We start from the raw sequence: 24,587 nt of genomic DNA on the forward strand, positions 1-24,587 counted from the left end.
TAACTCATTAACTAGGCAGAATTGTCAACACTGGGAGAAGACAGCAGCCACAGGCACTAACACATATGAACAGCATGTTATAGTAAGAGGAACTAAATATGGCAACATGGTATTGAGCAAATGGAAAGACGGTACCAGTCAAAAGTGTGGACACACCTACTCATTCAAAGGTTTTTCTATATTTCTTTACTATTTTCCACATTGTAGAATAATAGTGAAGACATCGAAAATATGAAATAACACATACGGAATCATGTAGAAACCAAAAAAGTGTTAAAACAAATGAAAATATATTTCATATTTTAAATTCTTCAAAGTAGCCACCATTTGCCTTAAATACAGCTTTGCATACTTTTAGCATTCTCTCAACCAGATTCAGCAGGAATGCTTTCAACAGCCTTGAAGGAGTTCCCGCATATACTGAACACTTGTTGGCTGCTTTTCCTTCACTCTGCGGTCCAACTCAATCCAAACCATATCAATTGGGTTGAGTTCGGATGATTGTGGAGGCCAGGTCATCTGATGCAGCACTCCATCACTCTCCTTCTTGGTCAAATAGCCCTTACATAGCCTGGAGGTGTGCTATGGGTCATTCTCCTATTTAAAAACAAATGATAGTACCACTAAGCGCAAACCAGATGGGATGGCATAAAGCATGCTGGTTAAGTGTGCCTTAAATTCTAAATAAATCACCAACAGTGTCACCAACAAAGAACCCCCACACCTCCTCCCCCATGCTTCATGGTGGGAACCAAACATGAGGAAATAATCTGTTCACCTACTATGCATCTCACAAAGACACAGCGTTTTCTCAAATTTGTGCTCATCAGACCAAAGCACAGATTTCCACCGGTCTAATGTTCATTGCTCGTGTTTCTTGGCCAAAGCAAGTCTCTTCTTCTCATTGGTCCTTTAGTAGTGGTTTCTTTGCAGCAAATCAACCATGAAGGCCTGATTCACACAGCCTCCTTTTAACGGTTGATGTTGAGATGTGTCTGTTACTTGAACTCTGTGAAGCATTTATTTGATCTGCAATTTCTGAGGCTGGTAACTCTAACAAACGTATCCTCTGCAGCAGAGGTAACTCTGGGTCTTTCTTTCCTGTGGCGGTCCTCATGAGAGCCAGTTTTATCATAGCGCTTGATTGTTTTTGAGACTGCAGTTGAAAAAACTCTCAAAGTTCTTGAAATGTCCTGTAGTGACTGACCTTCATGTCTGAAAGTAATGATGGACAGTCATTTCTCTTTGCTTATTTTAGCTGTTCTTGTCATACTATGGACTTGGTCTTTTACCAAATAGGGCTATCTTCTGTATACCACCCCTACCTTTTCACAATACAACTGATTGGCTCAAAAGCATTAAGGAAAGAAATTACACTAATTAACTTTTTTTTTTCAATTTCAAATTGTATTATGTTTTCTTGTTGTTCAATCAACCAACAAAACACATTTCACATTCACAGATGTGACAGACATATATAATAAAATAAAATATGAAACAAAACAAACTTGCAGCAGCACTATCAACGTTCTTATTAGCTATTACCAGCCTTAGCTGACACGAAGAGCAAATAATTTGTTTTTATAGCACCTTACACAACATGTATCTGCTCATTTCCCTAATCACCCCATTCCCCTTGTCTAATTTGAAATATAGTTGGGTAGTGGAGGCCAGTCTATCAAACTTGGGCTGTCTCTTGTGAAGATTATAAGTGAGCTATTCAAGAGGAAGAAAGTTAACAATCTGGTTAATCCACATTTTAAATGTAGGAGAAGTATTAGAAGGCCACAATATAAGAATACATTTCTTAGCAAAGAATGTGAGTCATGAACAAATTTTCTCTGTCAGGATTAAGAACAAAGTCCTGCTGGACATTAAGAAGATAGATACACGTGGTCATATCAAACTGTACATCTAGTATTTTCTATAGGTTTCTATAGGTTGCCAAAATCTCTCTACAACTCCAAAATACATGCATATATCAGACAAAGGTCCTTTTCCCAGATTATTTTCAAAGGAGTGAAGGAGGAGCCCCCTTTCTCAGAAAGGAGTCTATAGATATAGGAGATTTTGCCTTTGATGGATTGTGCAGCAAGAAGGGTCTCAACTTCATTCAGCTGAGCTCTAAACCTCCTCTTGGAAGTAAATTAGGAAATTACGTGTCTAATCTGAAGATATATTTTTTTAATGATATTGGCACATTGAATTCACTGCCGAGCTCTTGAAAGGATTTCAGAGTAGTGGTTTTCTGATGGAACAGGTCTGAAAATGTCCTGAATCCTAGAGTATGCGAAAGATTAATGTTGGCATCACTCAGGGCTTTTGGCAAGTATGGGTTGTATACTATAGGCGAATGAGAACATATTTGGAAGGAAATGCCAAGGTATTTCTTTCAGTCCCTCCATGCTAGTAGGGTGCTATAAATCACAAAGGTTTTGGCTATGTTGCCCACTTCACTAAAGTTATTAATGAATATAATTGAGCTTAGGGGCAATGAGCCACAGGATTGGGCTTCTATCTGAATCCACATTTTGTCTTGTCTGTTTGTGATCCATGTTAGCATGTTGCAGATTTGGGCAGACCAATAGCACAATCGAAGGGAGGGAAGGGCAAGACCACCCTTAGATTCAGGTTTTGATAGAGTGGAGAACTTGATCATAGGTTTTTTATTGCCTTTCAGCATATTCCAGCTGACAGGTCCTGGTGCAAGGTGAGTTTAGCGTTTCCCACTGTAATTGTTGATTTTCGCCGCCTGCTCAGTGAGCTCTCTTAAGTTCTATGGGCCTGTCGGTGGACAGGTGGACCACTCGGGAAGTTTGTCTTGCAGGTAGCGGATCAGTGGCATGAGTCCCTCTTCTTTTTCGGACAGATTTAATAGAACACAATTATTCCTTCGCCCCCTATTTTCCATGTCCTCTGTTTTCTCTTCCAGATGCTCTATTTTTTTTTTAGCAGATGCTTTCCATGGCAGATGGCAGATGTTTCCATGGCATCTGCCAGTGAGTTTTCCATGGATAGGATACGCCCCTCTGCCTCATTCAGGTGCCCCGCATTGATGGTTATCTTGTTGTTGATGTCAGGCAAAGCATTTTCCAGGGTTGTCACCTTGCCCCCTATCGCACTGAGCTGAGAGTTAATGCCATCCCATCTAATTTAATGTTGAGTTCTGTATGTTGGGATCTCAGCTCAGAAAGGATGTCTTCGACAGAGTGCAAAGTTGGCAGTTGTTGGGCATTGGGAGAGGACGGGTCCTCTTGCTTCTTTGAGGCTTTTTGTGCGGCTATCGCTCGAGTCCGGGTAGAAATGTCACCTGCAATGTAGACGCCTTGAATTTTTGACTAAAGCTAATGGAGTTTTAACTTGAAGTGGAGGTAAGATTAAGAATTGGAAACTACATGTGTGGAGCTCTTCGTTCATGCAGCCATCTCTTCAAGGGTCACGTGATCCCCACAAATTAACTTTTAACAAGGCACATCTGTTATTAATTGAAATTCATTCCAGGTGACTACCTGGAACAATGAGCTTGTCATAGCAAATGTAAGCAATGTCCTTGCGCGCTATGGCTGGGATAAGTTATTTCCTTCTTCTGGAGCACAGTTTCAGGATATTCCTCATTGAGAACTTTTTAAACTTTCCTCTCAAGATCATGACTCTTTCCAGAACAGCTACCTTGTCCTTGAACCTCAGGAATTTGACCACTATCGGCCTGTGCCTGTCACCTGGGCTGGTGGTGTGTTTTCCAGTCCTGTGGGCACGCTCCACCTCATTCTTCCTGTGGTCCATCTTCAATTTCTCAGAGATCGTTTCCCTCACTTTGTCCTCAGACTCCATCCAGGTCTCATCTGGAGATTCTGCAATTCCGTTCACAACCATGTTGTTCCACCTTGATTGTCCCTCAATCACCGAACTGATGGCATCTCGCCGGCTTTGGTCTTTGTCATCGTAACTAGCAATGTAGGTTACACTGTTACTCCTCGCAGTTCTAGACGGGGCAGGTTACAGGTGTCATGGAATATTACATAATTAGTCATGCTTGACCGGTTGCATCACCGCCTGGCATGGCAACTGCTCAGCATCTGACCATAAGGCGCTACAGAGGGTTGTGCGTACAGCCCAGTACATCACTGGGGCCAAGCTTCCTGACATCGAGGACCTATATACAAAGCGGTGTCAGAGGAAGCCCCAAAAATTGTCAGACTCCAGTCACCAAAGTCATAGACTGTTCTCTCTGCTACTACACGGCAAGCAGTAACAGAGCGCCAAGTCTTGGACCAAAAGGCTCCTCAACAGCTTCTACCCCAAGCCAGAGAAAGAGCACATTATAGTGTGAATTGTGAAAAATGCAGTTATACGGTTGAGCCCTCATGCTATCATGCTTGGGCTATCTTAATCTACACAGAAAAAAAACAATCTTCTGAACTGCCATGTAGACAAAAGAGGTTATACCTTTTCTATTAAAGCGAAGAACAAGTTCTCATTTATAATTGCGACCTGGCCAAGATAAAGCAAACCTGTTCGACACGTACAAAAACACAGAGTTACACACGGAGTAAAACAAACACACAGTAAAATGAAAAAAATATGTTTATATACAATGTGAGCAAATGAGGTGAGACAAGGGAGGTAAAGACAAAAAAGGCCATGGTGGCGAAGTAAATACAATATAGCAAGTAAAACACTGGAATGGTAGATTTGCAGTAGAAGAATGTGCAAAGTAGAAATATAAATAATGGGTGCAAAGGATGTGTACAGGTGCAGTAATCTGTGAGCTGCTCTGACAGTTGGTGCTTAAAGCTAGTGAGGGAGATTAGTGTTTCCAGTTTGAGATTTTTGCAGTTCGTTCCAGTCATTGGCAGCAGACAACTGGAAGGAGAGGCGGCCAAAGGAATAATTCACTTTGGGGGTGACCAGAGAGATATCCAGGTGGGTGCTGCTATCGTGACCAGCGAGCTGAGATAAGGGGGGACTTTACCTAGCAGGGTCTTGTAGATGACCTGGAGCCAGTGGGTTTGGCGACGAGTATGAAGCGAGGGCCAGCCAACGAGAGCGTACAGGTCGCAGCGGTGGGTAGTATATGGGGCTTTGGTGACAAAACAGTTGGCACTGTGATAGACTGCATCCAATTTATTGAGTAGGGTATTGGAGGCGATTTTGTAAATTACATTTCCGAAGTCAAGGGTAGGATGGTCAGTTTTATGACGGTATGTTTGGCAGCATGGGTGAAGGATGCTTTGTTGCGAAATAGGAAACCAATTATAGATTTAACTTTGGATTGTAGATGCTTAATGTGAGTCTGGAAGGAGAGTTTACAGTCTAACCAGACACCTAGGTATTTGTAGTTGTGCACATATTCTAGGTCAGAACAGTCCAGAGTAGTGATGCTGGACGGGCGGGCAGGTGCAGGCAGCTATCGGTTGAAGAGCATGCATTTAGTTTTACTTGTATTTAAGAGCAGTTGGAGGCCACGGAAGGAGAGTTGTATGGCATTGAAGCTCGTCTGGAGAGTTGTTAACACAGTGTCCAAAGAAGGGCCAGAAATATACAGAATGGTGTCGTCTGAGTAGAGGTGTATCAGAGACACACCAGCAGCAAGAGCGACATCATTGATGTATACAGAGAAGAGAGTCGGCCCAAGAACTGAACCCTGTGGCACCCCCATAGAGACTGCCAGAGGCCCGGACAACAGGCCCTCCGATTTGACACACTGAACTCTACTCAGTTGGTCAGCTCATGCTCGGAGTACACGTCCTGATAATCCGTCTGGCCCAGCGGCCTTGTGAATGTTGACTTGTATAAAGGTTTTACTCACATCGGCTGCGGAGAGCGTGATCACACAGTCATCCAGACCAGCTGATGCTCTCATGCATGTTTCAGTGTTACTTGCCTCGAAGTGAGCATAGAAGATACTTAGCTCATCTGGTAGGCTTGTGTCACTGGGCAGCTCTCAGTTGTGCTTCCCTTTGTAGTCTGTAATAGTTTGCAAGCCCTACCACATCCAACGAGCATCGGAGTAGGTGTAGTATGATTCGATCTTAGTCCTGTATTGACGCTTTACCTGTTTGATGGTTTGTCAGAGGGTACAGCGGGATTTCTTTTAGTCCTGCTCCTTGAAAGCGGCAGCTCTGCCCTTTAGTTCGGGGTGAATCTTGCCTGTAATCCATCTGTTCTGTTTGAGGTATGTACGTACAGTCACTGTGGGGACAACATCCTCGATGCACTTATTGATAAAGCCAGTGACTGATGTGGTGTACTCTTCAATGCCATCCTGGAACATATTCCAGTCTGTGCTAGCAAAACAGTCCCGTAGTTAAGTATCTGCTTCATCTGACCACATTTTTATAGACCGAGTCACGGGTGCTTCCTGCTTCAATATTAGCTTGTACGCAGGAATCGGGAGGATAGACTTATGGTCAGATTTGTCAAATGGAGAGTGAGGGAGAGCTTTGTACGCATCTCTGTGTGTGGAGTAAAGGTGGTTTTGAATTATTTTCCCCTCTGGTTGCACAATTAACATGCTGGTAGAAATTCAGTAAAACTGATTTAAGTTTCCCTGCATTAAACTCACCAGCCACCAGGAGCACCACCTCTGGGAGAGCATTTTCCTGTTTGCTTATGGTGGAATACAGCTCATTGAGTGAGGTTTTAGTGCCAACTTCGCTCTGTGGTGGTATGTAGACAGCTATAAAAAAAATACAGATGAAAGCTCTCTAGGTAGATAGTGTGGTCTACAGCTTATCATTGAGAAACTCTACATCAGGTAAGCAAAGCTATGAGACTTCCTTAGATATCGTGCACCAGCTGTTGTTTACATAAATGTATAGGCCCCCGCCCCTTTTTTACCAGAGACTGCTGTTCTGTCCTGTTGATAGAGTGTATAACCCGCCAGCTGTATGTTCTTAATGTCGTCATTCAGCCACAACTCAGTGAAACATAAGATATTACAGTTTTTAACGTCCCATTGGTAGGATATACGTGCTTTCAGTTTGTCCCATTTATTTTCCAGCGATTGCAGGTTATCTAACAGAATGGAAGGCAAGGGCAGATTAAACACTCGTCGGCTGATCCTCGCAAGGTACCCAGATCTTCTGCCTCGAAATCGTTGTTTCCTTCTCCAGCGAATCACGGGGATCGGGGCCCAGTCGGATGTCTGCAGTATATCCCTTGCGTCCAACTCATTGAAGAAGAACTTCTCATCCAATTTGAGGTGAGCAATCCCAGTTCTGATGTCCTGAAGCTCTTTTCGGTCATAAGAGACGGTAGCAGCAATATTATGTACAAAACAAGTTGCGAACAACGAGGAAAAACAAAATAGCATGATTGGTTGAGAGCCGATAAGACGGCAGCCCTTCCTTCCGGCTACATCACGCCTCCCCATTGGCCAGTATGAAGAATGAAGTAAAATCACAAGTCCAAATCCGTATCTCCATCCATGGCTAGGAAAAGGGCCAATTTTAGCTAGCTAGCTAGCCACCAGAGGACAACATGATAACGAGACGCAACCACTCAAGTTTTTTCTGTCAATTTTGATAGGAGTGAAGCCAAATCCAAACTGTCTTCCTTCCCTTGACTCTTTTTTTGATGCGCCAAGACCATTCACAGTTGAGCTCATTTAGTTAAGCTCAACACTCATTGGCTATTATTTTATATTTTTTTACAAGGAGGGCTAACATTTTGGGGGAAGCATGACTTCCCTTTGGCAGCCATGAATACACACCACTGGTCATGTTTCACCTATGTCTAAAGAAATGTCTTGGAGGTATGCTAGAGGCATTGATGAGAGTCTGTTTTTGACGGTTGTCTGAGCTCATTTCACTGAGGTCTATGTTTTAAATACTTTGTATTTAGTTTGTATAAAATTGTTACTTTCCAGTGCACTCTATGCCGTCTGGGCCATATGGCACTGTTCTATTTTTCTCCGTAGTCCACAGATTTTCAATATTTAAATAATAATACAATAATTTATAATAATTCATCCACTGAAAAGTTTGGTCCACCCCATTGGGTATTTCACTGCACCCTCATATGCCATGTCTTGAAATACTTATATATATTACTTACATTGTAAAACTTCTGAAAGCTAACTTTTGTAACTCCGCCCTTACCTTTTTTACTTTAAAGAATTATTGAGTCCTTGTTAGTTTTACATTTAAGACATGACTCTGCCGATGTGCAGTAGAATTTGTGAATTTTGTCTCTTGTATAATAAATTCTATACATTAGTTTATACTATTTCAGTAGTTATGTTCCAACACTCCCTCCATCTTGTGCCTATAGCAGTTGAGTCTTGATTCCAATCGTACATTTTTTCTTAGAGAGCTAGAGATTTGTGCATTCAGCCGGTCATTTTGTTATTCCTTGATGCATGTTGTTGATAACAATGCTACATAAATTATTCAGATATGTACGGGAGAGTAGTCAAACGTGTTTGTGGAAAAACACATTGTTACTGTACCGTAAACTAGAGGCCCTGAAGCTATTTTTCTCAGATTGAAAACATTCTGCACAATGTTATTAGATTATGCACGATACATTTTGCATTTTACAACAGCATGCTTGTGACTTCAAATGATTTGTTGATCCCAAATTCGATTATTATGTTGTGGTACACTTTGGAAGCGATACTGAAAATAAGACCATTGTAACATCATAATAATAGGACAACCACAGTTATTATAAACATTTGGGATTGACACAAATAAAGTGATCAAATACATTTAAGGTAAATCAAACGTGCATTGAATTTCAGTGAATCTGTTTCTCTTTTTTGTCTGTGAACTCCTGTATAACATAATCCTATTGAGTGAACCTGCAGTGCAGCTGTCCTTTACCTTGATTAAATTGGGGCCTGGAAGTTAAAGGTCAAAAGCCAGCCATTGATTAACCAGGTCTTCTGATCCTCTTGGCCTTGTTACGTTGGTTGTTGTTTTGTTCATTTTCTTTGGTTGAATAGATAAAGAATTCACACAATGTGTTGAGGTTCTGACTAATGGACATTTTTATTTCTTAATAAAAATTTAAAATAAAATATTTTGTTGTCAATGCAAGGTATGGAAATCAATGGTAGGGCCTACATGTGAAATTGTGCTCTTTTCAACTTGAAATGAAATTCTATGCATGATTAACAATTCAGAACGTTAGTAGGCCTACAGTTTAAATAGCAACTATGAATAAAAATGAACATTTGTCAATGATTTGAAGTTTATTTATTATTCACTACTCTCAAGTATCCAGTAAACATTGTTTTCATCATTCCCACTTTTGGAAGTATACAGTGCTTTCAGAACATATTCTCACCCCTTCACCTTTTCTTGTGTTGCAGCCTGAATTTAAAATGGATTTAAATTAGATTTTTGTTGGTCAATAGCCTACGCACAATACCCCATAATGTCAAAGTGTAATAATGTATTTCATTTTTTTACAAGTTATTAAAAATTAGTGAATCAATGAGTATTCAAACCCTTTGTTAAGACAAGCCTAAAGAAGGAGTAAAACATGTACTTAACCAGTCACATAAGGTGCATGGACTCACACTGTGTGCAATAATAGTGTTTAACATGATTATTGGTGAAGTAATTCTTTACACTGGGTGGTGTATCAATACACCCAGTCACTACAAAGATACAGGCGTCCTTCCTAACTTAGTGGCCAGAGATAGAAAACTGCTCAGGGATTTCACCATGAGGTCAATGGTGACTTCAAAATAGCTACAGAGTTTAATGGCTGTGATAGGAGAAAACTAAGGAAGGATCAACAACATTGCAGTTACTCCACAATACTAACCTTATTGACAGAGTGAAAAGATGGAAGCATGTACTGTAACAGCCGTTGGAAGGAGAGGACCAAGGTGCAGAGTGGTACGTGTCCATACTTTAATTTGAACTGAACACTGAAATAACAAAAATAACAAAGATAACGAACAGAACCGAAACAATTCTGTCTGGTGCAGACACAAAAATAACTACTCACAAAACACAGGTGGGAAAAGGTTACCTAAGTATGGTTCTCAATCAGAGACAACGATCTACGAACAGGTTTCCAACCTGACTTTGCCACACTCCCTGTGTGCCCCCCCCCGCCCACCCCAAAATTGGGGAGGCTGCCTCTCGGGCTTCCTTGCCATCTGTGTTCCCTCATACCGCTGGTTCCCTTCTCCTGCTGCCTCCACTCTCCTGGCTGCCTCCAACTGTTCCCATGGGAGGCGATCATTCCAGCCAGGATCTCCTCCCCTGTGTAGGATCCCTTGCCGTCCAGAATGTCCTCCCATGTCCAGTCCGCTCTGTCATGCTGCTTGGTCCTTTGGTGGTGGGTAGTTCTGTAACGGCTGTTGGAAGGAGAGGACCAAGGTGCAGCGTGGTACGTGTTCATACTTTTATTTGAACTGAACACTGAAATAACAAAGAGAACGAACGGAACCGAAACAGTTCTGTCTGGTGCAGACACAGAAAACAAAAAACAACTACCCACAAAATACAGGTGGGAAAAGGCTACCTAAGTGTGGTTTTCAATCAGAGACAATGATAGACAGCTGCCTCTGATTGAGAACCACACCCAGGCCTCCCGGGTGGCGCAGTGGTTAAGGGCGCTGTACTGCAGCGACAGCTGTGCCACCAGAGACTCTGGGTTTGTGCCCAGGCTCTGTCGTAACCCACCGCGACCGGGAGGTCCGTGGGGCGATGCACAATTGGCCTAGCATCTTCCGAGTTAGGGAGGGCTTGGCCGGTAGGGATATACTTGTCTCATCGCACACCAGCGACTCCTGTGGCAGGCCGGGCGCACTAACCAAGGTTGCCAGGTGCATGGTGTTTCCTCCGACACATTGGTGCGGCTGGCTTCCGAGTTGGATGCGCGCTGTGTTAAGAAGTGGTGCGGCTTGGTTGGGTTGTGTATCGGAGGACGCATGACTTTCAACCTTCGTCTCTCCTGAGCCCGTATGGGAGCTGTAGCGATGAGATGAGATAAGATAGTAGCTACTAAAAACAATTGGATACCACGAAATTGGGGAGAAAAAGGGGTATAATTCAACAACAACAAAAAAGAAAAGAGAACCACACCTGGCCAAACACACAAAAATTAAAAACATAGAACACAAAACATAGAATGCCCACTCCAACTCACGCCCTGACCAAACCAATATAGAGACATCAAAAGGATCTCTAAGGTCAGGGCGTGACATGTACAGAATATAAATATTCCAAAACATTGATCCTGTTTGCAACAAGGCACAAAAGTAATACTGCAAAATATTTTACATATTTACAGTTCATAGAAGGAAGTCAGTCAATTAAAATAAATTCATGAGGCCCTAGGAGGATGGGAGCCAGGTCTCCCCACTGGGAAGCCAGGCCAAGCCAATCAGAATGAGTTTTTCCCCCGGCATATGGTATAGAAATTAACATTCAATTCTCTGGCAACAGCTCTGTTGGACATTCCGCAGTGAGCATGCCAATTGCGTGCCCCCGTCAAAATTTGAAACATTGTGTTGTTTGACAAAACTAAACATTTTAGAGTAGCCTTAAATTGTCCCCAGCACAAGGTGCACCTGTGTAATGATCATGCTGTTTAATCAGCTTCTTGATATGCAACACCTGTCAGGGCATTGATTATCCTGGCATATGTAAAATACTCACTAACAGGGATGTAAACAAATTTGTGCACAAAATTTGAGAGAAATAAGCTTTTTGTGTGTATGGACCATTTCTGGGATATTTTATTTCAGCTCATGAAAACACCATACATGTTACGTTTTATTTTTGTTCAGTATTTGTCAAGACTTGAAAATGATTGTGTAGCAATGGTCAATGACCAATTTAAAGAATAATGGGGAAATGTTGCACAATCCAGGTGTGGAAAGATCTTAGAGAGTTAGCAAGAAAGACTCACATCTGTAATCGCTGCCAAATGTATTTGAATACTTAGGTAAATTAAATATTTATTTAATTTTCAGTAAATTAGCAAACGTTTATAAAAACCTGTTTTCTTTTTGTTATTATGGGGTATTGTGTGTTGAAATCTATTTAATACATTTTGAATTCAAGCTGTAACACAACAACGTGGAATAAGTAAAGGGGTTTGAATACTTTCTGAAGGAATTGTAATTACTTGAGAAGCCACATATTCACTGTGCTCCTTTATAAATCATGCTGTGCTGAAACCTTGACTTCTCAAAATGATGTAATTCAAATTTCATCTCGAAAAATTCATAAAAACCTCAAATAATGGCTTGTTGCGCTAATTCGTTCACTCCATTAACAAATGCTCCACAAACACAAATATGTTTTACATTCCTGCAGCAGCTTGTGGTCCTTTATAAATCAAACCCATTAAACATGGATATACTACTTATGTATGGCATTGGAACAGAGGTATTAAAGTGGGTCACAAACAGCAGAATTGTAGTTGGCTTAATTTCAAGAAGTTGCATGTTCCACTACAGTGATTCAATTCTAAAATTATGACTGGTGTGTCCTATTTTGCAAAATATCTTCAATTTAGAGTTTGTCAGATGTTTGAAACCATTGTGGACTCACTCACCTATTACAGTCCTACATCGAATTGCAGCCCGCCAGGGTCTGGTGCTGGGGCATGTTAAACCCTCTCTTTTTAAATCGGGGGAATACACTCAACGCTCAATTAAGCAAACACTGTGGAAAAACATTCAGTCCATAGTTTCCCTCTTCCTTCATTCATAGCAGTACTTTTTCTCTCTAGAGAAGTGAGCTACACATGGAATCTCCTGGAGATTGAGATTTTGTAGAAGCAATATGCTTCTTGACTAGTGCTTGTAGACACTTGAGGAAAGTCTGTTAAGAGCCCCCCCCTCTCTCTCTGCTAGCTGCGTAAGTTATGGTCTGGGCGAAAGCAAAGGTATGTTTTTTAATTTGCCCTTGCACTGCTGTATTTAGATCAATATTTCAAATTCAAAGGGGATTTTGTCATCAATAGGATCCAAGGCAATACCAAAGGCAAAAATGTAATATTGATCAGTCAGGAAAGTAGTTTCTGACTGTACTGAGTGGGAATGTGCTGCTTGATACAATATTCAATATAATTATATAGAATTGGCTTAAACATCTCATAACAACACTAGGCAATATCTTATGCGTGCATTGGATGCCATGGCTGTTTAGGACATCTGTTGCCATAGCATTGTGATGACAGTGTCATGTAGGACTCTATGACAGAGCGCTTAAGTATTACCCCCTTGGGCATGTATTCTCATCACTGGATATGGATCACAGTAGGAATGGGTAGTAATAGTTTCAGGACCCATGAGAGTAACCCCGAGATTCCTATATGTGCTACCTGGAACGTGTAAGTAATGCATATGGCAGAAAACACACATATTGTAATATCTGACTTACAGTATATGGGTGGGTAACACTTAGACATAACAGAAATCACACGTGTATTTTATTGAAAAAAACACAAGAGACATGGAAGCTAAGCTTTCTAAGGTCTCACATACATAGGACATACATACATACACAAGTACAGACAGGCATATTTTACATATTTAGACCATGTTGTCCAATATGATTTTTATGTTATACCTGGAACTTGGCAGCAAATACACATACAATATTAATAGATATCTGTTGTAATAATAATACAAGATGAATAGATATCTTGTTGTAATATCTGATTTATATCAACTTTAGACAGAAATGTTGCATGTATTGTATAAAACGCATGAGAGACAAGTAAGTTCTAAGGAAGGGGTGAAGGAGGAAGAGAAGATGGAGACGGGGTAAAGGAGCTGGAGGGGTAGAAGAAGGAGAGGCAGGAGGATTAGGAGGAGGGTCAGGAGGAGGATCAGGAGCCAGAGGATGACTCAAACACTGTAGCTAGCTCGCAATCCCTCCTCCGCGATAATGTTATTGGGGCCTGGGTATGTTAGTTAACTCAATGAAGCTAGTGGTTACTACTGGTTTCAGATCCGAGGCGAGAGAAACTGTCAGCCATTTGTCATCACGCACCCAAGAAGCTTCAAAACAAAATCAAATCAAATCAAATGTATTTATATAGCCCTTCGTACATCAGCTGATATCTCAAAGTGCTGTACAGAAACCCAGCCTAAAACCCCAAACAGCAAGCAATGCAGGTGTAGAAGCACATTAGCTAGGAAAAACTCCCTAGAAAGGCCAAAACCTAGGAAGAAACCTACAGAGGAACCAGGCTATGTGGGGGTGGCCAGTCCTCTTCTGGCTGTGCCGGGTGGAGATTGTACCAGAACATGGCCAAGATGTTCAAATGTTCATAGATGACCAGCATGGTCAAATAATAATAATCACAGGCAGAACATTTGAAACTGGAGCAGCAGCACGGCCAGGTGGACTGGGGACAGCAAGGAGTCACCATGTCAGGTAGTCCTGCGGCATGGTCCTAGGGCTCAGGTCCTCCGAGAGAGAGAAAGAAAGAGAGAAAGAGAGAATTAGAGAGAGCATACTTAAATTCACACAGGACACCGGATAGGACAGGAGAAGTACTCCAGATATAACAAACTGACCCTAGCCCCCCGACACAAACTACTGCAGCATAAATACTGGAGGCTGAGACAGGAGGGGTCAGGAGACACTGTGGCTCCATCCGAGAACACCCCCGGACAGGGCCAAACAGGAAGGATATAACCCCACCCACTTTGCCAAAGCACAGCCCCCACACCACTAGAGGGATATCTTCAACCAATCACTCAATGGATATTATTGGCAGTGTTCGAGTGGATGAGAACCGTAATGTATAATGGGTACATTTTGACTGATTGATCTTCAAACAATAATGAGTAGTTATTTATGATGCAAGGTTTATTTGTAAATCAGTCAGTCGGCAGTCGCCTGCACTGTCGGCTGCAATGTCGAAGAAGCCCAATGACTTTGTCTCCAGGTATCCTACGAAAGTACATTTTGCAACTGGATATGCGATAACCTAAAATCTCCCAAGAACAACTGTCCCACCCCGGAAACAAAGTATATTTAGCATATTTTAGCATATTAACATATGTGCTAATATGCATCTACTGGTATAGTGTAGCCATCTTTAAATGCATCAGAACTGTTTTCTCAAACTCTTTAGGGACTATTGTGATGAGTCCAAAGACAACAATTGGAATGAATCTGACTTGAATCTGACTTTTAGTCCATGAAAATAATTTTGGGGATTATTTTAAGCATTAGCATTAAATAGTCAAAAAAAGTTCATTGTTAATCGTTTCCTTATTTTTTAAGATATGAATGTCAAACGTAACCTGGTTCTTCATAGTAATGTCTTTGATTACCCTAAAACGTTTCAAGTTGATAGGCGATTGTGATGTGGATTTCAAAAGGATTTAAATGTAAATGTACAGGTAAAATCAGATTTTCTGATTTGTCATAACTTAGCTTTTCTCAAACTAAATTAAGAGACGTGCCATGGGCCTACATACTGAATGGACTTGTGGTTCATGAGAATACGTTTTCAAAGGTTTTCCAAAATGTCCAAGATGGTGGAAAACCTATCCTGATTAACCTTAAGGGTCCTTGAGTCTAATTTGTTAAGCATGAGAAAGACACCTACATAGAACATTTAAAGTCTCTAGGTCAAACGGGGCGGCGGATTTGTGGGTTTAAGTGAGACTGCTTTTAAAACAGTGTCACCTACAGGTGACAAGTTACTCATGGACTCAAGTTTCTGTTTTCCAAATGTAAAAAAAAGTTACCAATCTATGCTTGAGTTATTTGACCATGTTAAAAAAATCATCTAAAAATAACTATAGTTTTCACAGCTTTGCTGTGAATCAATTATTATTTTATTTTTCTTATAGTATTTGTCATGGATTTTTTATTTTGAAACCTATAAGGAAAGCATTTATTTTGTTGAGGTTACATTGTCAAAACATACACATTTCTTATAATATTCATAGATAAAATATATTAATTATATAAGTTGTCTTGCATATGTCATACCATATCTATGTAGGGAATTCACCACAAGCATGTATTCAATTGTGTTGTCTTTTATGACATATACGTTAACACATATATAAATACACCACTGACATATAATGTAAAACCAGATACTTATTAGATTACTTATTGTACAAATAATCTTATTTGGCCATACAATATTCTTATTTGATTTTCATGATTCTTTTCCATATGGGACTCTCAGTCTGCCGGCTCATAACTGAAGTTCAAATAAGGAGAGGAGACAACAATACAATACAAACAATTGTGTTTCCATGTTCCTCTAGTCAGGCACCAGCTGGACAATATTTATTCCAATTCCTGCTCTCTTTGCCTGGGAAACTCAATTACCGTTTCGGAGAGAAGTAAACCCATTATTGAAGATGCACATTTGCAGTATAATACGAGAGATTACAGAAAACAAATGACTTAAGAGGACTAGTTACTGTCAGCCTGTTTGCCTGGATGGTGTCAACGAAAAGTTTCTGTTGAATTGTTTAAAGATTAGTGGCAGCTGCTTCTGCAATGCAAGTCTGTTCTCTTTACTGAGGTAAGATTTACAGGGAAAGGTGTTTTTCATCACACCTTAATACTTTATATTATAAAGTCTGTGTTTATGTTAAATGGAGCCATGAAAGAGAATCCTCCAGCACCTAAAGGTGGTATAAAATAACAACAGTGTTTGAAAATACATTTAGTCCATTCACACACGAGTAGAGTACAGTATAATGTATTGTAAACTGGGTGGTTCGAGCCCTGAATGCTGATTGGCTGACAGCCATGGTATATCAGACCGTATACAACAGGTATGACAAAACATTTATTTTTACTGCTCTATTTACTTTGGTAACCAGTTTATAATAGCAATAAGGCACCTCTGGGTTGTGTGATATGTGGCCAATATCCCACGGCTAAGGGCAATGCGTCGTGCCTAAGAACGGCCCCTTAGCCGTGGTATATTGGCCACATATCACACCTCCTCTGGCCTTATTCCTTAAATATACTCTACTCTTTTCTACTGGACTGTACTTTACTGAACTTTACTCCACTTTTCTTTAATGTACTGTAGTCTACTGTGCTCTACTGCACTTTACTGTCCTTTAATGTGCTCAACTGCTCTGTACTGAACTATACTCTACTTTTCATTACTGTGCTATACTCTACTGTACTGTACTGGAATGAACTATTCTACTTTTATTTACTGTACTGTGCAGTACTGTGCTCGACTGTGTGGTGCTGTGCTGTGCTGTACTATACTCTAATATGGTTTACGAAGTTTAATCAGGACGGCTGGTCTGAATACTCGTTTAACTTAACCAGTAAGTTTAACAAAATTCATTTGAGTCCTACTCTACAGCCATAGTGGATGAATGAATACAAACTTAACATCATAGCGTCTTGTTTCTTCTCCTCTTTCTTATTAGCCATGTGCGGAATGTCATTCACCTATTTACCTTATAGAGTACAGTATAAGCACGGCACGATAATGCACATTCATCATGCTTGCTGTTTAACCTATGGGCTCACTCTTGCAACACAAATCAAAATCAAATCAAATCAAATTTTATTTTGTCACATACACATGGTTAGCAGATGTTAATGCGAGTGTAGCGAAATGCTTGTGCTTCTAGTTCCGACAATGCAGTAATAATCCAACAAGTAATCTAACTAACAATTCCAAAAAGAACTACTGTTTTATACACAGTGTAAGGGGATAAAGAATATGTACATAAAGATGTATGAATGAGTGATGGTACAGAGCAGCATAGGCAAGATACAGTAGATGGTATTGAGTACAGTATATACATATGAGATGAGTATGTAAACAAAGTGGCATAGTTAAAGTGGCTAGTGATACATGTATTACATAAGGATGCAGTAGATGATATAGAGTACAGTATATATGTATACATATGAGATGAATAATGTAGGGTATGTAAACATTATATTAGGTAGCATTGTTTAAAGTGGCTAGTGATATATTTTACATCATTTCCCATCAATTCCCATTAAAGTTGGCTGGAGTTGAGTCAGTGTGTTGGCAGCAGCCACTCAATGTTAGTGGTGGCTGTTTAACAGTCTGATGGCCTTGAGATAGAAGCTGTTTTTCAGTCTCTCGGTCCCAGCTTTGATGCACCTGTACTGACCTCGCCTTCTGGATGATAGCGGGGTGAACAGGCAGTGGCTCGGGTGGTTGTTGTCCTTGATGATCTTTATGGACTTCCTGTAACATCGGGTGGTGTAGGTGTCCTGGAGGGCAGGTAGTTTGCCCCCGGTGATGCGTTGTGCAGACCTCACTACCCTCTGGAGAGCCTTACGGTTGTGGGCGGAGCAGTTGGCGTACCAGGCGGTGATACAGCCCGCCAGGATTGCTCTCGATTGTGCATCTGTAGAAGTTTGTGATAATATAGGTGTTGAAAGCATTCCACAGGGATGCTGGCCCATGTTGACTCCAATCTCTAATGCTTCCAACAGTTGTGTTGGAAGTTGGCTGGAGATCCTTTGGGTGGTGGACCATTCTTGATGCACACGGGAAACTGTTAAGCATTGCAGATCTTGACACAAATCATACCCTGTTCAAAGGAACTTAAATATTTTGTCTTGCCCATTCACCCTCTGAATGGTACAGATACACAATCCATGTCTCAATTGTCTCAAAACATAAAAATAATTATTTAACCTGTCTCCTCCCCTTCATCAACACTGATTGTAGTGGATTTAACAAGTGACATCAATAGGGATCATAGCTTTCACCTGGATTCATCTGGTCAATCTATGCCATGGAAAGAGCAGGTGTCCTTAATGTTTTGTACACTCAGTGTAGGTGTATGGTTTGTTAACCCTTTACACTCGTGGGAATGGGCCTATATGGATAGGGCCAAATTGAAATAGTTCTTACAGAATAAATATGAAAAGCATAAGCATGGTATCAATTGAAAGGGAACAGTTTGGAGATGAAAGGAAAATGATTAGACCAAAGTTGAGGACACAGCAGTTCACCTGACACAAGACTGAATTCAAACATTACACTGTTGATTTCATATGCATTTTACATTTACTGTACTTTTCGCTACATTTGATGATAATGAAATCTGAAAATACTCTGGATACATTTAGTAACATGATAAGATTATTCCTGGAAACTGTGGGTAGATGCGAAATAAGACAAGGGTTTGAGTGAGAGGACTGACTGGTGTCTCCAAGTGGGCAAACAGCTCTCGAAAGTGTGCACATTTCCAATGCAACTATAATGTGCTTTTTTGAGCTCTCCTAGCTCTGCCATTGAGGAACTAGAGCAAGCACATTTGTAGTTGTTTTGTTTGCATCCCTGCCATCCCACAATTACTTTTGTTGTTCACACAATCCAAAAACGGACCATTATAAAGCGCAATATGGGTCAGGTGGGCATAATTTGAAAGCTTATTCTATTGCTACTGTAACAGGACTAGCTAAGTAATAAAATATGATCTTACAGTGTTAGGCTTTCACAGGGCAATTCAGAGAAACAGGTTATAATTTTGTATTTCATAGAAAGGCAGTCTGGTCTCAGACTACATGTAACATAATACATTTAAATCCACACAAATTATTATCATACAGTATGTTATGTTTGGTATGGTTACATAAGACAGATGGTTGCTGCCAAAAACTAAAGTAGGGTGGTTGGTTGGGCGTATAATGCAAACATCTAGCAACCCAATGATTGCAATTAGCTAATTAGCAACTTTTCAACTACTTACAAATGTTTAGCTACTTTGCATCCACTTAGCATGTTAGCTAACTCTTCCCCTAACCCTAACCTTAACCCTTTTAGATAACCCTTCCCCTAATCCTAAACATAACCTTAAGCCTTCAACATAACTCCTAAACTTAACCCTAACATTAACACCTAGCCTATCTAACGTTAACAAGCTACCAAACATTAGCCACCTAGCTAGAATTCGCAATATATCATACATTTCTGCAAATTCATAACATATTGTAAATTTTGCAAGTTCGTATCATCTTGTACGTTCTGCAAATTCGTAACATATAATAATAATTGTAATTCGTAACATATCATACGAAATGGGTGATGGACATGCACAAATTAAAACATTCCATACTAATGTATTTTGATATACGTACAGAATAATACGGAATGCTCTGAGACCAGGTTGAGAAAGGAGCCATGGGTGCATTCGGGTGTTTGTTCTGTGGGGATTTATTTTCATAATAGAGAAACATAGGCTCATTCTGTTCAAAACAACCCAGGGTATGATGCCATGTCCTGTTGTATCAAACATAGTGATCATAAACATTGACACAGGATATGACATGTTAAGTGCAGTGCTCAAGTGTGTTTGGCTTGCTGTATGAGATCAAAGCGGTATTTATTATAATCCTCAATGTCTCATCTTTCAAAATAGATTGAGTTTTCTTAATTTACAGCATTTCCCTCACTCAGACAACAAAAGAACGTGCAAAAGTTGCCCAATTGGTGGGAGGGATGGGGGCAACGTCTTGTCGCATGCGGTGTTCAAGTTCAGAACAGCCAAATCCCATACAGCGTTGTGAAGTGCAGAGCCTGAGCTCATATATAGCATGTCACTGTACAGTGACTGCATTCCATTTACATGCTTATCAGTGCAAAATGTCATTTTCAATCTGTATATGGGTATGAGTGTAAAGGGTTAAACTTTTAAATCAATGTTTTTTCCTTGGAATACATTTTAAAGTGAAAAAGTGAGTCTCAGCTTTACACTGTTACCGTGGAATTGCCCTTATGTTCCCCTTTTTGAAAGATGGATTGCCACCAGATGGCGCAACTACACGGAACTCCACTGTCTGAGGAAAATGTATGCGTATCCACTTCATTGCACAGTACAGATAGATCCCCAGGTCAAACATTATTGAATTGCATTTGTTTTCTTTGAAACTTAATGACACGTTGGCATGTGGCTGAAAAAGATTGAGATTGGGATGGCTGTAACCTCTTTTCTTGGACTGTAGCGAGTCAAGAAGAAATGGCCCGTTCTCCTTCGTCAAGCACCTGTATTTATTCTCCCACATCACAATAGCTAGTCATTGTTTAACCATGACAGTGATGGAGTATTCTGTGTTATTAGCTTGACACTCCATAAAACATCACACACATTGGCATGAAGAGAGATTAGGAATCGATATCCAGCTACATTTGCAGTTACCCTCATTTTTCACAAATAGCCCTTAACAAAATGTCTAAATATGATGCCTCGGGAAAAAACCCCACTAAGGTCACCTGTCAAATCAAAGATCACATTTTCTTATTTGATGAGTGCTATCGACTTAAAACAATGAATTAAAAACACCATTGAAAGTACTGAGGATCTTTTTTTATATTTTCAAATGGTTATCAAACAACCTCAAAATAGGATGTTGTTGTTTCAAGTCTTATTTGGCATGCTATGGACATTGTAAATGGCTTAAAGTGATAGTGGCTAGAGTCAAGCTATACTGTATATGTCCTGTATCACAGTAAACATTTCCTAGCTCATTTAGTGATTCATTGCATTTTATAAAAATTAAAAAGGTGAAGAATCTGACATTATGACAACATATATATATATATATATATATTTATATGTTCATGGTGGTCTCCCTCGAACACAACTTGCCATAAAATAATCATGGTCTTTATAAAATATATTGTTGCCAGTCCTTGAATTCATTGACCACAGTTTCTTTGTGCTCCTGAGAGAAATCTCACCAATTAATCTTTGAATGAGCTGAGGTGCTTGTATTTTTACAATAGTGTTGTATAGCCAGAGATATATTAGCCCTTGTGAGACCAAAGATGTTTGTATGTGTGCAGTTGATTAAAATTATTCCATTTTATTTGAATATGCTTCTAGTAAAAATGGCCTTCCTCCATAAAATTGCCTGAATTTGGGAATCTATCAAAAGCATGACCTTGTGCTGCATCCTTTCTAGTAAAACAGTCATAAGCTAGGAAGAACTGGATACATTGAACATGGACATTGGTGGAGAGTTTACTTATCAAAAGTTGCTATGTTACCAAAATCTTTCCAACCTACAGTGGGAAAGCAGCCCTGATTTTTGGGCTCAAGCCACAAACAAAGCAGTTTTTATGAAAAACAGGGAATGTTTGACCACAGATGCATATATATTTGTATGCAGGACAACCTAATACAGGAGCCCTACATAATGGAAAGCCTGACACAATGTTGTGCTGAAGTTATTCACAGAACAGGAGGGCAATTTTAATGATCAACATGGAAAGTTGCTCAATAGACTCATAATTACATAATCACTGTGAATAAGCAAATCCCAAAAGTTTGTTGTGGAAAATACGAAATGCGGATTCCTATCACAACTGAGGAAGAGGTTTCTGCTGTTTGCCCACCGATTCATTCAGATGTGTTAGTCGGCTTAGATGTACTGTATGTTTTAAACAAAGTTTTTATCCACAAATCTCAGTTTACTCAAGGCCACACTCCGTTAGGAATAGCTTTCAAAATATGAATATGCTCCAGTCAAATTAACAAGGAGTGAAAGTAGGCTGCATTGGAGCCAATTAGTTGTTAGGTCTCAATTGAACGATTAACAGTACAATAACAGATTTCAAAGTTAGGCTAACGATTAACACTGTGAAAAACACAGTGGCTCCTGTTTTAATTTGAATCAGAGAACAGAAAGACTTTCAAAGCAGAATAAGGCCCGGTGTTTCCTGAAGCAACAAAGATGAGAGTTCACTGACTGTTATTAGAGTCGAGAGGTTTTTGGAGTGTAGAACTGTAATTGAAAGAGAAATGTGGTGGATTGTCAAGGCCTATAGATTTGAATCAATTACATTGATCTGAAAACAGCTTTTGTTGGATTTTAGAGGTACAGTACCAGTCAAAAGTTTGGACACACATTCATTCCAGAGGTTTTCTTTATTTTTACTATTTTCTACATTGTAGAATAATAGTGAAGACATCAAATCTATGACATTGTCACGCCAACTCCCGCTCTCCCTCTCTGGCTCGAGGGCGCCAGGCTGCCCTTCATTATGCACACCTGTCACCATCATTACGCGCAGCTGCGCAATTTTGTACTCACCTGGACTCCATTACTTTGTTGATTACCCCCGCTATATCTGTCTGTTCCTCCGTTGGTTCCCCGTGTCAGCATTAATGTCATTATGTTTTCATGTCTAGACGCTGTCCTGTCTTGTTCCATGTCCGTTGTTAATTAAATGTTCTCTCCCTGTACTTGCTTCCCATCTCCCAGCATCATTCCTTACAGAAATAACACATATGGAATCATGTAGTAACCAAAAAAGTGTTAAACAAATCAAAATATATTTGAGATTCTTCAAAGTAGTCACCCTTTGCCTTGATGACAGCTTTGCACACTCTTGGCATTCTCTCAACCAGCTTCATAAGGAATACTTTTCCAACAGTCTTGAAGGAGTTCCCACATATGCTGAGCACTTATTTCTTTAACACTTTTTTGGTTACAACATGATTTATATGTGTTATTTCATAGTTTTGATGTCTTCACTGTTATTCTACAATGTAGAAAATAGCAAAAATAAAGAAAAACCCTTGGATGAGTAGGTGTGTCCAAACTTTTGAATGGTACTGTAGGTATGAGTGTTTTTTAAGTTGTACATTTTTTGTAAACGGTATTTAAAAGTTTTGAGGATAAATCCACTGAAATACATTTAGTTTATTTCCATGACATTGCAGAAAGAACATTTTAAAAGCAATGGGATCTTAATTAAGAAAGTGGTTAGACCTGAAATAGTGTCAGCCATAACAGCTGGATCAAAGTAATGCTTACAACAGAGTTTTATTAATGGTTACCAAATGTAGTGTCCTCTAGATGGCAATCTCTCTAATAACTTCACTTAAGGGGGAAATATTTGAGACACCCATTTTATTCTATCGTCCATAAAAACTCAGTTTGAGTTCACATAGTGATTTTCTTTCATATAAATGTCTCCAATGTGTGTACATGTTTCAAATGTTTCCCTGTGTTCCTTTATATCTTTGAGATATACCTTTTTGTCCAGTAGATAAGCTCCCCACAAATAGCATATTGTTCGATTTGGTATAGAAGTGTGAAAATTGGCACACTTGTATAATTTTTCACGCTGAACAAAACCTGATGCAGTGTAATTTCAGCAAACCCTTCGGGTCATCCTGTAGCGCCGCCTATAGGTTAGTGGTGAAAGGGCTTTTACCAATTGTTACATTTTGTGTCATGGCTTCCCCTGTGTCAGGTTTACGTGACCCCAATATAGCTTAACATTTTTATTTTTATTTGGGGAACACATTTAATCAACAACCAAACTGATGTGTTTTTTTACCTTGATGATTGCAACAATAATGACAAATCATCAGACCTTGCAGTAAAATTGTGATATTTTCACTTTCAAAGTGGCTTATTAAATACAAGTTAGCTTTCACACTCTAAAGAAGGTATATAAGAGTTCCCTGAAGTCTACTGATTACCATGATATATAATATGATATTATATATTGTGTCACTTAAGAAATGTGTGCCTATATATGCCTTCAGAAAGTATTCACACCACTTCATTTTTGTTGTGTTAGAAATTGGGAGTAACCCTTTCATGCGTGAGTTCCAAATATCTCTAACGGTCGCCCCAGGGTGAGTT

Source organism: Oncorhynchus tshawytscha, linkage group LG09, assembly GCF_018296145.1.
Source record: "Oncorhynchus tshawytscha isolate Ot180627B linkage group LG09, Otsh_v2.0, whole genome shotgun sequence".
Classification (NCBI taxonomy): domain Eukaryota; kingdom Metazoa; phylum Chordata; class Actinopteri; order Salmoniformes; family Salmonidae; genus Oncorhynchus; species Oncorhynchus tshawytscha.